Source organism: Sminthopsis crassicaudata, chromosome 4 (genome assembly GCF_048593235.1).
Source record: "Sminthopsis crassicaudata isolate SCR6 chromosome 4, ASM4859323v1, whole genome shotgun sequence".
NCBI classification, from domain to species: domain Eukaryota; kingdom Metazoa; phylum Chordata; class Mammalia; order Dasyuromorphia; family Dasyuridae; genus Sminthopsis; species Sminthopsis crassicaudata.
Window position 1 is genome coordinate 61920776 of NC_133620.1, and position 16489 is coordinate 61937264.

The following is a 16489-nucleotide window of genomic DNA, read 5'->3' on the forward strand; positions in this document are numbered from 1 at the left end:
ATGAAAAATCTGAGTTCCTTAAAAACTTGGGGACTTGCCCAAGGTCTCAAAGGTAGTAAGTGGCAAAGGAAGGATTTGAATTGAGGTCTCTGAAGCTAGTGTTCTTTCTACCATACTCCATTAATGACATTTTTTGAATAGATCATTTGAACAGTTTTAGATTCACCTACCTGTATTATTATATAAATCACATCTCTTTCTACAAGAATAGCATGAAAGACTTCATCAAAATTTTTTAAATATATAGAAACTGTCTATAATATTTTCTCTATCTACTGATTTAGTAAGTCAGAAAAGCAAGTATGATTCTGATATGACCTATTTCTAAATAGTATTTTATTTTTCCAAATACACGCAAAGATAGTTTTCAACATTCACCTTTGCAAAACCTTGTGTCCCAAATTTTTCTCCCTTACTCCTCCTTTCTCTCTCCCCAAGACAGCAAGCAATCTGATATAGGTTAAACATGGGCAATTTTTCTAAACATATTTCCATATTTGTCAAGCTGAACAAGAAAAATCAGATCAAAAGGAGAAAAAATGAGAAAGGAAAAAAAAGCAAGTAAACAAAAAACAACAGCAAAAATATTATGCTTTGATTAATATTCAATCTCCATAATTCTCTCTCTGGTTAGAACTTTCTATCCCAAGCATGACCTATTTAAAAAGTTATCAATTTAATCTTCAAGAAACATTAATTTTAAGCTACAAAGAAGAACCAAGAAGGGAATTGTATTATAAATTGAACTTTTTTATATAAATATTTTAAAAGAAATACACATATGGATGACTTAAAGTTTAATAAAGTAGTAATGAAATTGCCATATTTGTTTCATATTTTTTTTTCTTCTAAAATATTTTAATGATATCTTTTTCCCTCATATCTATTATTTTCCACCAATCCAACTTTCTGGGTCATTTTTCAGTTAAAGATCGTCCTTGTAGTAGATATACATATCAAATGAAACTAGCCAACACATTGGCCATGTCTGAGAAGTCATGACTGGCTCTATACTTCTAGTCCATTATCTTTCCTCCCAGAGGAGGGAGATAGGCTTTGTCACTAGTTTTTTTTTTTTTTATTTAAGTTTTTTATTTTCAAAACATATGCATAGATAATTTTTTAACATTAATCTTTGAAATGTTCTTTTTTGGGTTTTCTTGGGGTCCTTGGGAGCAGCCTTCCTTTCAGTTCAGTAATCACTACAAGTTCAGCCAGGAGTTAAAAGTCCAAATCCTTTATTATCTCCTTCCTGGGGCTGGGCAGCTTTCTGGAGAACCTTTCAGTCTGACCTTGGTCTTAGTGGGGGAAATGCAGGAGTCCCGGCCAGCCATCAGGAAGATGGAAGATTGAATTGAATTTCTCCTCTTGGTTCTGAGAGCTTCTAGCTTATATGCTCTACACTGGGTATAAACCAATCATTATATCACTAGGAAACCATTATTTGTTGTAGGATTAAATTAATCATACTGAACCATGTTAAACCATTGTCTCCTCAATTCCACTGACTTAGCACCTTGTAAGAATCTTTGGTTCAAGTTCAGAGTTCTGGCCCATAACAAACCCTTGCAAAACCTTGTGTTCCAATTTTCCCCTCTTCTCCTCATCCCCTCTCCTAGATGGCATGTAATATATGTTAAACATGGTGAAATATATGTTAAATCTAATATATGCATACATATTTATACAATTATCTTGCTGCACAAGAAACATCAGATCAAAAAGAAAAAAAAATGAGAAAAAAATAAAATGCAAGCAAATAACAACTAAAAGAGTGAAAATGCTATGTTGTGAACCACACTCAATTCCCAGAGTCCTCTCTCTGGGTGAAATGACTCTCTTCATCACAAAATCATTGGAACTAGCCTGAATCACCTTGCTGCTGAAAAGAGCTACGTCCGTCAGAATTTATTATCATATAATTTTATTGTTGCTGTGTACAATGATCCCCTGGTTCTGCTCATTTCACTTAGCATCAGTGAGGTTCTCCAGGCCTCTCTGCTGATCATTTCTTACAGAACAATAATATTAGCATTCATATACCATAATTTATTCAGCCATTCTCCAGCTTATGGACATCCAGTTTCCAATTTCTTGCCACTACAAAAAGGGCTGCCACAAATATTATTGCACATACAGGTCTCTTTCCCTCCTTTAAGATTTTTTTGGGATATAAACCCAGTAATAGCACTGCTGGATCAAAGGGTATGCACGGTTTGATAGCACTTTGGGCATAGCTCCAAAATGTTCTCCAGAATGGCTGGATCCATTCACAATTCCACCAACAATGTATTAATATCCCAGTTTTCCCACATCCCCTCCACATTTGTCATTATCTTTTCCTATAATTTTAGCCAATCTGAGAGGTATGTAGAGGTACCTAGAATTGTCTCAATTTGCATTTCTCTGATTAATAGTGATTTAGAGCACTTTTTCATGTAACTAGAAATGGTTTCAATTTCTTCATCTGAAAATAGTCTGTTCATATCCTTTGACCATTTATCAATTGAAGAATGCCTTGAATTTGAGTCAATTCTCTATATATTTTAGAAAAGGGTATTTATCAGAACCTTTGAATTTTTTTTCTTTTCCTGAGGCTGGGGTTAAGTGACTTGTCCAGGGTCACACAGCTAGGAAGTGTTAAGTGTCTGAGACCAGATTTGAACTCGGGTTCTCCTGAATTCAGGGCCCTAAATTCAGGCACCACCTAGCTGCCCCCAAAACCTTTGAATTTAAAAATGTTTTCCCAGTTTATTGCTTCCCTTCTAATCTTGTCTGCATTAGTTTTATTTGTATAAAAAACTTTTTAACTTAATATAATCAAAATTATCTATTCTAACCTAACATAATAAAAAGTATCCATTTTGCATTCAATAATGAACTCCAGTTCTTTGGCCACAGATTCCTTCCTTCTCCACAAATCTGAGAGGTAGACTATCCTTTGTTCTTCTAATTTGCTTATAATATCACTCTTTCTGTATAAATCACAAGCCCATTTTGACCTTATCTTGGCATAGTGTGTTAGGTATGGGTCAATGCTTAGTTTCTGCTATACTAGTTTCCAGTTTTCCCAGAAGTTTTTGTCAAATTTTCACTAGTTTTTTGAAGTCATGTTTGGTTGCTTTTTTGTTAGATTTCTGAGATCTTTCTTTTCAGAGTTGTTTCCCTTAATATTGTTATTATAATTATCCCATATATTGTTCCCTTTTTGCTTACTTCACTCTAAATCAGATCATACAGTTCTTTCTATACTCTATTGGCTACTTTATATTCATTATTTCTTATACCACAATAAAATTTCATTATATTCATATTATATTATATTATTCCATTCTATATACATATAACATCTATTTGGTTTCTAAGACTTTGCTATAAGAAAATTGCTGCTATAAATTTTATTATGCCTTTGGGTCCCTTTCTTCTTCCTCTGGTGTCCTTAAAGTACTTGTCTAATAGTATTGTCAATTATATATACATTTATGACTTTTGGGGCAGAGTTCCATATTGTTTTAAAGATGATTGCACCAATTCACAGCTTTTCTAACAAAGGATTAGTGTACTATCCTCTCATAATTCCTTCAGCCATTGCTGCTTTCTCTTTTGTCATCCTTGCAATCTGATGGGTTGAAGTAGAATCTCATAATTGTTTTAATTTACTTTATTATTTGTGACTGTAGCTTTTTTATTTTTAAAAATTTCATTTTTTATTGTATATCTATTTTCTTTTCCTTTTATTGATTTTTAATTTTTTGCTGGGGCAATTGGGGTTAAGTGACTTGCTCAGGGTCATATAGCCAGGAAGTGTTAAGTGTCTGAGGCTAGATTTGAACTCAGGTCTTCCTGACTCCAGGGCTGCTGCCCTATCCATTACACCAACTAGCTATCTCTTCTTTTCCTTCTATTTTCCCCCACTCCAATGGAAAAAAAAAAAGAAAAAAATTTATTTTCAAGCTAAAAAAAATCCCCAAATTGAACATGTTAAAATATTTTAAAAATGTAATTGTTGATAGCTTGCCTCTTTTTTTTTTTTTTTTTTTTTTTTTTGTATTTGAAAATTGCCTTTCTTTCAAATTTCTTTGACTACTTGTTATATATGTCATTGAGAACTAACATTGGCTGCTGGAGATGATAATCTCATTCAGCCCTGGGACCAAACCATGGATCCATTTGGTCCCAGTAAATCTCTCCCTTTTAAATAAAATATTAAATACTCTCTAATCTCTATCTTGCCTCAGTTTCTCTGGCATCCCTTTCCTTTGCAGTCTTTTTTTTTTTTTTTTTACACGAGCTTGTTGTTTATATTTAGATCACTGGCTTCCTTGAGTAAAACATTTTATCTCTTTGCTTTGGGCATTTTAACTTGTGTCTCCCATGCCCGGAATGTTTTTTCTCTTCATCTCTGCCTTTTGGCTGCCTTGGATGTCTTCAGATTCCAAATAAAATTTTACCTTCTATAAAAGCCTTTCCCAATCTCTCTTAAACTCTGATCTTTCTCTCTGTTGTTTGCATATCTTTTATCTTGTTAGATCATGACCTCCTTGAAAGGTATTTTCATATTTAGCACAGTGTTTGGCACATAGTAGATATTTAATAAGTGTATATTGACTGACTAGTTGACTATTCATAGTTTATTGTGACATATAGCAAAAAATGCTAATCTGCACCTAATTTCTGCCATACTATTTTCATTTTCCCAGAAATTCTATATAATAGTCCTTACCCAAGAAATTTATGTCCTGGAGTTTATCAAATATGATGTTATTATATTTGATTGTTTCTGGGTTTTCTTTACCAACTCAGGGCCTACTTTAGCTAAAGACTTTCTAGATATTCATTATCACTTTAATAATATTAGAAGAATTTTGTCAAAAGTTTAAATAAAACTCATATGTTGAAGAGTATATTTCTTCCCCCCTTTTTAAAAAAAATTGCAACAACATTGGGTGTTCTTCATTTCTGCAGTATGTCTCCCATTCACAAGCTTTCATAGATGCCTTATAATGATTTAAGAATTTAATATGAGTTCTCTCAGTGCCCAAGAAAATATTTCATCTGGGTCAGGTGAATGAACTTACCTTTGACAGATTTTATAAATTACTTATATTGGGAATGAATAACCATTAATGATTTTTGTTTTATCCTTTCTAGTCCAAAGATCATTCTTTTTGACCAAATCACAGAATTTCAGAGTTGAAAGAGACTATTGAGTGGTCATTTAGTCCATTCTGTGCCAGTAAAGCTTACCTTGGCAAACAAAATATAAGGAACAAAAGAAATTAGCCAGTCTGCCTTCTTTCTGTTGTCAGTGATAATCATTCCATCACCTTTAGTCTGCTGTCCTATTCCTTCTCTTTTCAATATATAGAGAAAAATATCCCCTCACATTATCTTTAGTTTTCCTCATCAATTTCAGTTTCTTTTGAGCTTTATCACTCCAGACATTATTTTTGAACAAAATTGCACTATGATTTTGCAATTGTTCTCTATTATCTTTTCTTACTTTCATTTCAGTTTATGTCTTTTTTACAATTGTACTTTTTTGGTGAGCCTATAAGTGTTTTTAAATAATCATATCTCCCTCTCACTCCCCCTATCAGAGGTGATTATTTCCTTTTGTGCTTTCACAATTTCATTCTTATGCTCTGCTCATTTTACTCTGAATCAGTTTATACAAGTTTCCCAGGCTCCTTTGACATTGTTTCTGCCATCATTTCTTATATCACATTCATATTACAACTAAAAAATAAGTTGATAATAAAGAGCATTCTCATCAGAGAATTTCCTGTCTCTTGTGGGCTGGCTTCCTCTGTAGAATTTTAGTTCATGAGATTCCTTTTTTCTTTCTCTGAACTCTTTAAAATCTCTTCTTAAATCTGATGTGTTCTAGAGACCTTTAGGTTACTATTTCCTCATTTCTCTGGATATGGCAATAAATTATGAATAATTTAAACATAAAGAAAAGCATTCTATTATGAATTCTTAATATTTTAATTCTCTTTATTAAAACTTTGTTAAATTTAATTTTAAAATGTTAGATTATAATGCTTTGTGCCAGAAGATAAAGGCCCTTTAAGAAAACAGCTTTTCTATAAAGTGATTTTGTAAAGTGAAATTGGCCAAAGTCTTAGGGTCATATAAATTCAATTCCACAAACATTATTGAATTCTTACTGCTAGTAGGGTACTAAGATTTTTTAAAAAGTGAAATGGTTCCTCCTTTCAAGGAACTCATATTCACAGATAAACAAACACAACATGAAGAGAAACAAAGTAATTCAAAGGAGAAGAGTATTAACAACATTGTTCCAATGCCTTGGATAGGAGATGGTAACCTGAGCGATTCTTTGAATGAAGTTATAGATTCTGAGAGGAAGAGATGAGCAACAGAATTTATTGTTTCTCTTAGTTTTCCTTCTACTTGTCTGACTATTCTTTCTTTCTTTCTTTCTTTCTTTTTTCTGGAGCATCATCTGGAGCATGCCTGTGCCTCAATGGTACCCTTAAAGCTCTGTCCTAGTTCCTCTTTCCTACTGATCTTGTTGAAGAGCTCTGGTAGTTCCAAGTATCATATTTATGCAAAAGACTCACATCTTTATTTATTTTTTAAATGTTTTTTAATATTAATAATTATAAACTTTAATATCATTGAACAGCAAAAAATTTAAATAATGATAATAGTTAATATTTATATAGAACTTTAAGATTCATAAAGAGCTATGTGTCTATCATAGTTAAGAAAATAGTTTGGTATTAGAAAAACTGAACTTCTATTTCTCTTTTTTTAAAATTAATTTTATAATTATAATTTTTTTGACAGTACATATGCATGGGCAATTTTTTACATTATCCCTTGTACTCACTTCTGTTCCGAATTTTTCCCTCCTTCCCTCTACCCCCTCCCCTAGATGGCAGGCAGTCCCATTGATGAGGTACATGTTAAATGTGTTATAGTATATCCTAGATACAATATATGTGTGCAAAACTGAATTTCTTGTTGCACTCATTTCCCAGTGTTCCTTCTCTGGGTGTAGCTGATTCTGTCCATCATTGATTATTTGGAACTGAATTAGATCTCTGTGTTGAAGATATCCACTTCCATCAGAATACATCCTCATACAGTATCATTGTTGAAATGTATAATGATCTCCTGGTTCTGCTCATTTCACTCAGCATCAGTTCATTTACGACTCACATATTTAAATAGCCACATATTTTTTCTTTCCTGACCTCCGATCCAAATGATTGAGATTATTTGTTGGACATCTTCTATATCTATTAAGCATCTCCAAATCAACATATAAAAAAAGGTTTATTATATTAAAGAAAAATTCCATGATTCTTCCTTCAACATCCTTCCCTTTATTCAGATTTATAACCTCAGAGTCATCCTTGATCCACATCCAATGAATTGTCAAGTCTTCTTAGTTCTATTAGCACAATTTTTAATTTAATTTTTTTATTAGCAAAAATTGACTTTCCCATCCCAGCTCTATCCCATTCAAAAGTAAAAATTTGAAACAAAAGAATATATTTAGCAATAACTTTTCCAATAAATATACAAGCAAAACAAATTTCCTCATTGATTATATCCAAAAATCTATGTCTCATTCTGTATTTTGAGTTTACTCTCTATTAGAAGAAAGGTGATATGACTCATCATAGCTCTTCTGGTATTATTGATGATCATGGTATGTTTTGCCAAAGTCTTTCAAAATTCTTTTGTTATAGTATAGTGTTGTTAGTGTATAAAGTATTCTTCTGGCTCTGCTCATTTTACTCTGCATCAGTTTATACAAGTTTCCCAGGCTCCTTTGACATTGTTTCTGCCATCATTTCTTATATCACATTCATATTACAACTAAAAAATAAGATGATCAGGTAGCAAGAAAAAGGAATAGAGATTTGGACAATCCATGGACATCAAAAATATACATTCAGTGTCAAGAAAACTAGAGAATGGCTTCCAACTAGTAAGTAAAATCATATCACATATTGCATATCACATTATATTACATTCATAAATAATTTATTCATCTTATAATTTTTACTCACACAAGTACTGATCTTAAACAAAATGACTGAACAAGCAATGTTCATCTTTGACAGAGCTCAGTTCCTTTCTACCAAATTCTCTTTCAGTCCTTCCAATTCTACTAGCTTCCTATTAGGACACAGATTTCCACTGTGTTTGTACTAAACTGGTTTTTGTGGAGAGTCTGGCATGCCACAAATGTTTTTCTTATCTTTTTTCTTTATCAGAACTTATGTCTTATGTTCTCAGCACCTGTCCAAGATATATGTACTAAAGAAAATATAGCAACTTTAGTGTCTAATTCTTGCTGTTACAAAAAGATGTGGTATAATTTTTTTTTTTTACATATTGTCCTTTTTCTCTTTCTTTGATCTCTTTGGGGCATAGGCCTAGTAGTAGTAGTACCAAAAATCATTGCCGAATGGTATGATTATCTTCCTAAAGTCAGGTCTATGACACAATGAGGCATCATAGTAATAACTCAGTAGAAGCAGAGCCATACAATTATATTAAATATGCATATTGGTGGTTTATACATTGCTGTGAATACTACTGTTCAATGTGACTTTTTTCCTAGATGGTACTATCTCAGATATATTTAATCTATCAGGCTTTCAAATCCTGACAGTACAAAAGTTAATTCTTATGAGCTAATCTTTCTAGTTAAGTATTAATGAAGCACAATTCTGGGGAAATGCAGAGGTTCAGAGTCTAAATGAACTTAGTTAGGTTCCTACGCTGAACCTGGCTGTGAGAGGACATAAATATCCACTCTGTCCAGTTTCACTTCTGTCACTAATTACTTTTTTCATTTTGGGTAAGTTATTACATCTCTTGCAATTTTGGCTCTTCTCATCTATAAAACAAAGTGATGGGTTTAAACAATTTTAACATCCTTTCCAATTCTAATATGATATAAATTTGTGGTTTACCAGTTATATTGGAGTGAAAAGAGAAGCCCTTATCTTTCTTGGAGAAATATTTCCTCTCCCATCACAACCACAACTGCATCCTACCAACAACAGGTTACAGATAGTGTCTTGCTGGAGGGAAAAGTAACAAGTCTTGCCACTGAACTGGTAGCAGCTATACCTGGAAACTCTGAGCTAGAGAATTGTTAAATACAGACTTATCACCTAGTTAGAACCTAACACTTCAGACATTCTTTTATTGATAAAGACCAAGTTTTAATTTGTATGAACCTGAGAGCTCTCTTGATAAGGGTACTCCTTCTATAAACGAACATTACAGTCAATCTACACATATTTTGTCATCCTGTAGAACTCTTGTCTATAGCCTCTTGTAAATCCTTTATGGGGATTTTACCTAGAGCTATTCTCTAGTTTTCTTGACACTGAATGTATATCTTTGGTGCCCTAGGATTGCCCAAATCTTCATTCCTTTTTCTTCCTACATGATCAAGTTATTTTTTAGTTGTAATTTCTTTGGTAGTTTCTTTTACATTATTCTCACAAAATTCTTCATTGCTAATAGGTTTCAGCCTATTATTTTCCATTAAATGGCTCTACATGGCCTTTGGGGAAACCTGTAACTAGTTCTTCAAAGGTTGTTATTTCCATGCTTTAGCATTGCATCACTGGCAGAATATTAGTTTTTTTAACATAGGTGAGGTTCATTGACCCACACTTAACACCATACACCAAAGTCAGGTCAAAATGGGTTCATGACCTAGGCATAAAAAATAAGATTATAAATAAATTAGAGGAACATAGGATAGTTTACTTATCAGACCTGTGGAAGAGGAATGAATTTATGTCCAAAGAAGAACTAGAGATCATTATTGATCACAAAGTAGAAAACTTTGATAATATCAAATTGAAAAGCTTTTGTACAAACAAAACTAATGCAGATAAGATTAGAAGGGAAACAATAAACTGGGAAAACATTTTTACAGTCAAAGTTTCCGATAAAGGCCTCGTTTCCAAAATATATAGAGAATTGACTCTAATTTATAAGAAATCAAGCCATTCTTCAATTGATAAAAGGTCAAAACAGACAATTCTCAGATGAAGAAATGGAAACTATTTCTAGCCATATGAAAAGATGCTCCCAGTTATTATTAGTCAGAGAAATGCAAATTAAGACAACTCTGAGATACTACTATATACCTGTCAGATTGGCTAGAATGACAGGGAAAGATAATGATGAATGTTGGAGGGGATGTGGGAAAACAGAGACACTGATACATTGTTGGTGGAATTGTGAATATATCCAGCCATTCTGGAGAACAATTTGGAACTATACTCAAAAAGTTATCAAACTGTGCATACCCTTTGACCCAGCAGTGCAACTACTGGGCTTATATCCCAAGAAAATACTAAAGAAGGGAAAGGGACCTGTATGTGCAAGAATGTTTGTGGCAGCCCTCTTTGTAGTGATCAGAAACTGGAAACTACGTGGATGCCCATCAATTGGAGAATGGCTGAATAAATTGTGGTATGTGAATGTTATGGAATATTATTGTTCTGTAAGGAATGACTGGCAGGATGATTTCAGAAAGGCCTGGAGAGACTTACATGAACTGATGCTGAGTGAAATAAGCAGGACAGGAGATCATTATATACTTCAACAACAATACTATATGATGATCAATTCTGATGGACGAGGCCATTTTCAACAATGAGATGAACCAAATCAATTCCAATGGAGCAGTGATGAATTGAGCTAGCTACACCCAGCGAAAGAACTCTGGGAGATAATTATGAATCACTACATAGAATTCCCAATCCCTCTATTTTTGTCTGCCTGCATTTTGGATTTCCTTCACAGGCTATTTGTACACTATTTCAAAGTCCGATTCTTTTTGTACAGCAAAACAACTGCTTGGCCATGTATCTCTCTCTCTCTCTCTCTCTCTCTCTCTCTCTCTCTCTCTCTCTGTCTCTCTCTCTATCTATATATTGTGTTTGATTTATACTTTAACGTGTTTAGCATGTATTGATCAGCCTGCCATGGTGGGGGAGGAAGGAGGGGAAAGGTTGGAGCAGGGGGTTTGGCAATTGTCAGTGTTGTAAAATTACCTTTGCATATATCTGGTAAATAAAAACTATTAAAAAATAAAAATAAAATAGGTGGAATTTTTAACTTAGAGCTCAGGGACCTCTAGCAATATCAAAGTGCATGAACTTGGATAGGTAAAAAAAATCACGTTTATTTTTCCGAATTTCCAACTGAAATTTAATATTTCTTTTAATGATGACCCATTATTCCAAGAAGGAATGTATAGATCTCACCAGACTATCAAAGAAGGGAGTTTATGACATAGTAAGATAAAAAAAAATCCCCTATTTTAGAGAGTAGTTTGGTGGTCATTAAAGGCAGCTTGATTGATAGAGCGTTGGACTTGGAGTTAAAAGATCCTATCTTGAATCACGACTCAAATATTTACCAGTTGTATGACCTTGAGGAAATCATTTAACATTTGTTCAGCCTCAGTTTTCTTATATGCAAAATGAGGATAATAATAGCCCCTTACTATACAGGGTTGTTGGAAGAGTCAAATGACTACACACACACACATATACACACACACACACACACTTATAGACAAATGTTTGCATAAAACTAGATATCTTTGTAAAAAAAGGTATATAAATGTTGGATTATTATCTAATTATTATTATATTATATATTATTATTATATCTCTATAGTTATTATTATAAATGTTGGAAAAAGCTAAATAAATGTAGTATTATGTTATTCTTATAACCATAAGAGATAAAATAAAGAAAATTTTACAACTTGTGATGAACAAATCAAGAAGATCCCAAGTGCTATGAATCAAAAATTCAAATCAGGAAATCCTGAATTGATAATTTTTTGCAATGAAGAGAATATTTACCCCTATTATTTAAAAGAAAATTTTAAAATAGTATTTTATTTTTCCAAGTACATGCAAAGATAGTTTTCAACATTTTCCTTTAAAAAACCTTGTGTTCCAAATTTTTCTCTCTCTTCTATAGAGCAAGCAATCAGATATTAGGTTAAATATGTGCAATGCTTCTAAACATTTCCATATTCATCATGCTGCACAAGAATAATCAGATCAAAAGGGAATAAAAAAACACAAGAAAGAAAAAACAACAACAACACAAGCGACCAACCAGCAACAAAAAAGGGTGAAAATACTATGCTTTGATCCACATCCAGTCTCCATAGTTCTCTTTCTGAAATTGATTATTCTTTCCCTAACAAGGATAGACCCCTAACTTTGCTGTTCCTGTGCTTGACCTTGTGGGAAGATATGGATAAGGGTCAAAGAAGCTAAGCATTTATGTATATATGGGAGAAAGGTACCCAAATCAGTGAAATATTTGAAAACTCAAACTAATTTGTTTGAGTTTTCAAGTATCTATAGATTGACGGGTTTCTGTTGTTCTGCTTCCTGAAACTAATGGTTTCCCTGGAAGTCTTCGTTTACCAGGAGGAAAAAACAAGGGATTTTAAAAGTACAATTAAACTCCAACTGTTGCAGTTTAATAATTCCCACTTTTTATACTAAGTGGAATCTTACAGGAACTTATATCTTGCACAGGGGTTCTAGTTATTGGTTTTTTAAATGTAGCATTTAAAAAAAATGGGTATAGGAAAGTTATTTTAGGATGGCTGCCCTATCAGTATGGAAAGGAGTAAAATTTTCCCTTTACCATAAAAGTCCTATTAATTCCTATACATAATACTGTGATGAATCTGCAATTTGAATTTTTAGAGCTGTAACCCTTAGACAACTAATCCTTTAATCATAGACTTCTTGAAAGCTCCATTCATGGCACACTAGGATCAGCATCCATTCAAAACAGTTATATCCATGTGCTTTAACTTTTTTTTTTTTCTTAAAGACCAATTGGTATCTTCCATGTGAACACATATTGACAATTAACTTAAAATGGAAAGCATTATGACATTAGGAAACACCCAGGGACAAAGAAAACCAAAATATATTAATTGCAATCCCATGCCAAGCCACCCTCTCTTATTCTTCCTGAATTCTAGCCTCTCAGTGGATTTAGGCTACGAATCCTTAGTACTTGGATTTCAGTGAGACTAAGACGTGTAAAGTCACTCATTTCACTCTTTCCAGACCCATCAGAGTCTGGACTAAAAAGTGGTCCTAGATTTAGTGGAAGACTTTGGCCTTTTTAAGCTAAGGACTTTTCCAGCTCTCAGTTTGTAAGACAATACACATTCAGTGATTAAGGTTTGGTAAGAAATGAGGCAAAGAATTGCCTCTTTTATCTACTCAAAAAAAAAAAAAAAAAAAAAAGGGAAAGACCTTCAGGGTTTCTGGCCAATTGCTATTAACAGCTTGAGTCCAAACAATGATCACATGAGGTCATGACATCCTCTTCCTGATGTTATGATCTTTGAGAATGGACAAGTAACAATCAACAATCTATATCAGTAGCTGCCCCACTGGGAACCCAACTAGCCAATTCCACTTGGGAAACACAGCTTCCTTCCTCCCTCCCTTCCTTCCTTCCTTCCTTCCTTCCTTCCTTCCTTCCTTCCTTCCTTCCTTCCTTCCTTCCTTCCTTCCTTCCTTCCTTCCTTCCTTCCTTCCTTCCTTCCTTCCTTCCTTCCTTCCTTCCTTCCTTCCTTCCTTCCTTCCTCCCTTCCTCCCTTCCTTCCTTCCTCCCTTCCTCCCTTCCTCCCTTCCTCCCTTCCTCCCTTCCTCCCTTCCTCCCTTCCTCCCTTCCTCCCTTCCTCCCTTCCTCCCTTCCTCCCTTCCTTCCTTCCTCCCTCCCTCCCTCCTCACCTCTCTCCTCACCTCTCTCCTTTTCTCCTCTCCCTCCTCTCCCTCCCTCCCTCTTCTTTCTCTAACCACATAGGGGATCATGCTCTTACTTGCAGGCAATCTGCCCAAAGAAATATAAATTTTGGTCACAGAAACCTCACAAGATATCTAGGAGTTTGTGGGCTAGATTTCTTCTTTTTTTTTTAAGGACAATTAAAAAATTTTTTTTATAATTATAACATTTTTTTTTACAACATTATCCCTTGTACTCCCTTCTGTTCCGAATTTTCCCCTACTACCCTCCACCCCCTTCCCTAGATGGGCAGGCATTCCCATACATATTAAATATTTTATAGTATATCCTAGCTACAATATATATGTGCAGAACCGAATTTTGTTGTTGTTGTTGTTGTTGCACAGGAAGAATTGGATTCAGAAGGTAAAAATAACCTGGGGAGAAAAACAAAAAATGCTCACAGTTTACACTCATTTCCAAGTGTTTCTTTTCTGGATGTAGCTGATTCTGTCCATCATTGATCAATTGGAATTGGATTGATAGCTCTTCTCTATGTTGAAGATATCCACTTTAAGGACAATGTTTTAAATCCAAATCATTCTAACTCTCAATTCGTTGGCCAACAATCAGTCCCAGCCTAAGTCTCATTTGGTCAGTTAGTATAAATAGCAATTGTTTCTTTTGGGCCATAATGAATATCTTCCCCTCCTAGACATAATTTTTTTTTGGGTAAAAGAGGCAATTCTTTGCCTCACTTTTTTTTTTTTTTAAAATTTCCCCTTAATCACTAAATGGATATGGCCTCAGATAAACTGACACCTGGGAAGGCCCTTAACTTAAAAAAGCCAAGGTCTCCCACTGCACCTGGGGTCATTTCTAATCATCCCAATCTATATTTTGCCACTGCACCCAGATGGCTCTGGAGAAGACAGTAAGGCTGGTCACTTTGCTGCTTCAATGAAATGGATTTCACCTTCCCAATGTCATGATCCTTTTTGAAAATGAAGAACAAACAATAACAACTTTACTTCTTGTAGCCAGACATACTACCTAATTACTCTTGATCTGTGGGATATAGATCAGAGTGGAAGAACTTATACAGAGGAACACAAATAGCATGTGCCACTGTTCCTGATAGCCACAGACATGCAGATTATGGGTATGGATAAGGTTTATGGAACTGAAAAAGTTCTTAAGCCAGGTTGAGCAGGAGCTAGGTATAGCAAGACTACATCAGATCCATTGCTTTAATACCCCATATCCTAACTCTAAGTAAGGAGAAAAAAATTTCTAAATCCACAAACCCTAGAGAAGGACATTTTTCTTCATATGCTACTCATCTTCTCAGAATTATAAAAAGCTCTTTTCCCAGAAATGTTACCACATTACATATACACTTTCATTACCTCCAGGGATCACAGCCATTCTTAAAGAAGCTCCCTAACAGGGAAGACTTATTTAAGAGCTGTTTCGGTCTCAATTTTTATTTTTTATTTTCCACATTTAATAATTCTCCCTTTACTTTTTTTTTTCTTCTTCAAATTTCTGCCTGGAAAGTCAGTACATTAATTCTTACCACACATACATGGCCAACTACTTGGCTCTACAGCAAGTTTGTGGGGTTAAATGTTATTGAGGTACCCAGGCAAAGCTGCATTTTTGTGGGACCAGTGCTGGGAAAACAGTAGACCAGTGAGCTTTGGTAAAATGGTTGACGTTATATTGACTCAACTACAAGGCTTTCATGGTACTGAAAGAGGCTTCATTTATTTTAAAAAAGAATCTAATATTACTACAAACACTAAGTTACCAACTACAGTGGCTTAGGAAAAAAACAGAAACTGGGGTGAAATAAAATAATAAAACGTAAAATTCATTAGAAAGAAAAATTGTTGATTGCGTTTTAGTGAGTCTTCTTGATAATCTCATTCCACCAGCCTAAACCACAAAGGTTATGAAAGATATCTGCCAAAAGCAGAAATTCCTATTGTTACATTTAAGAGTTTAAGATGTCAATAAGTTGTGTTACAATTTATTGGCAACAATCATTCAAAATAGTTTTTACCACAAAAGTCTCAGGAAAGTAAAAATTTCATCTAAGTGCTAGTCATAAGCAAAATTGTTTAGTAGGCAATATTTGTCTGTAGCATTATCCAACTCCTTAATTCTCCATTCAGGGTTTCCCTTTTGGTCTTCCCAATCCTATATTAACATCCTTACACTAGTAATTCGTTGTCCTTATGATGACCCTTAATTTAACATTGTCTTCCACTATGGCTTTTGACCTTAGGTGCTTGTAGAGAGAGTTTGGCATTTGGGAATCTTTTTCTCACGCTTCCTTTTCATCATAATCTCGTATTTTTAGGGCCTTGCTAAGTGCCAGGTTACTTACATGAACTGTATTAAAGAAATGAATGCATTGTTCTTCCAGAGAATAGATATCTAGTTCGGCAATAGCTTTCCAAAGGCATAATGCCTTAACCCAAAGTAGAGAATCAAAAACTGGGGATACCAGTGACAGCTGGCTGATAAAAATACTTTTAGGCTTAAGGCCTATATGTTTTCTTCAGTCATATCACCTATTTTACCTCTGGGTAAATTTGACTCTGTCTTCCTCTATTGTGGTTGGAAAGCTCTTGCACTCAGTTGTTCCTTTTATAGAGGTAGGAGTGTAAAAGTGACA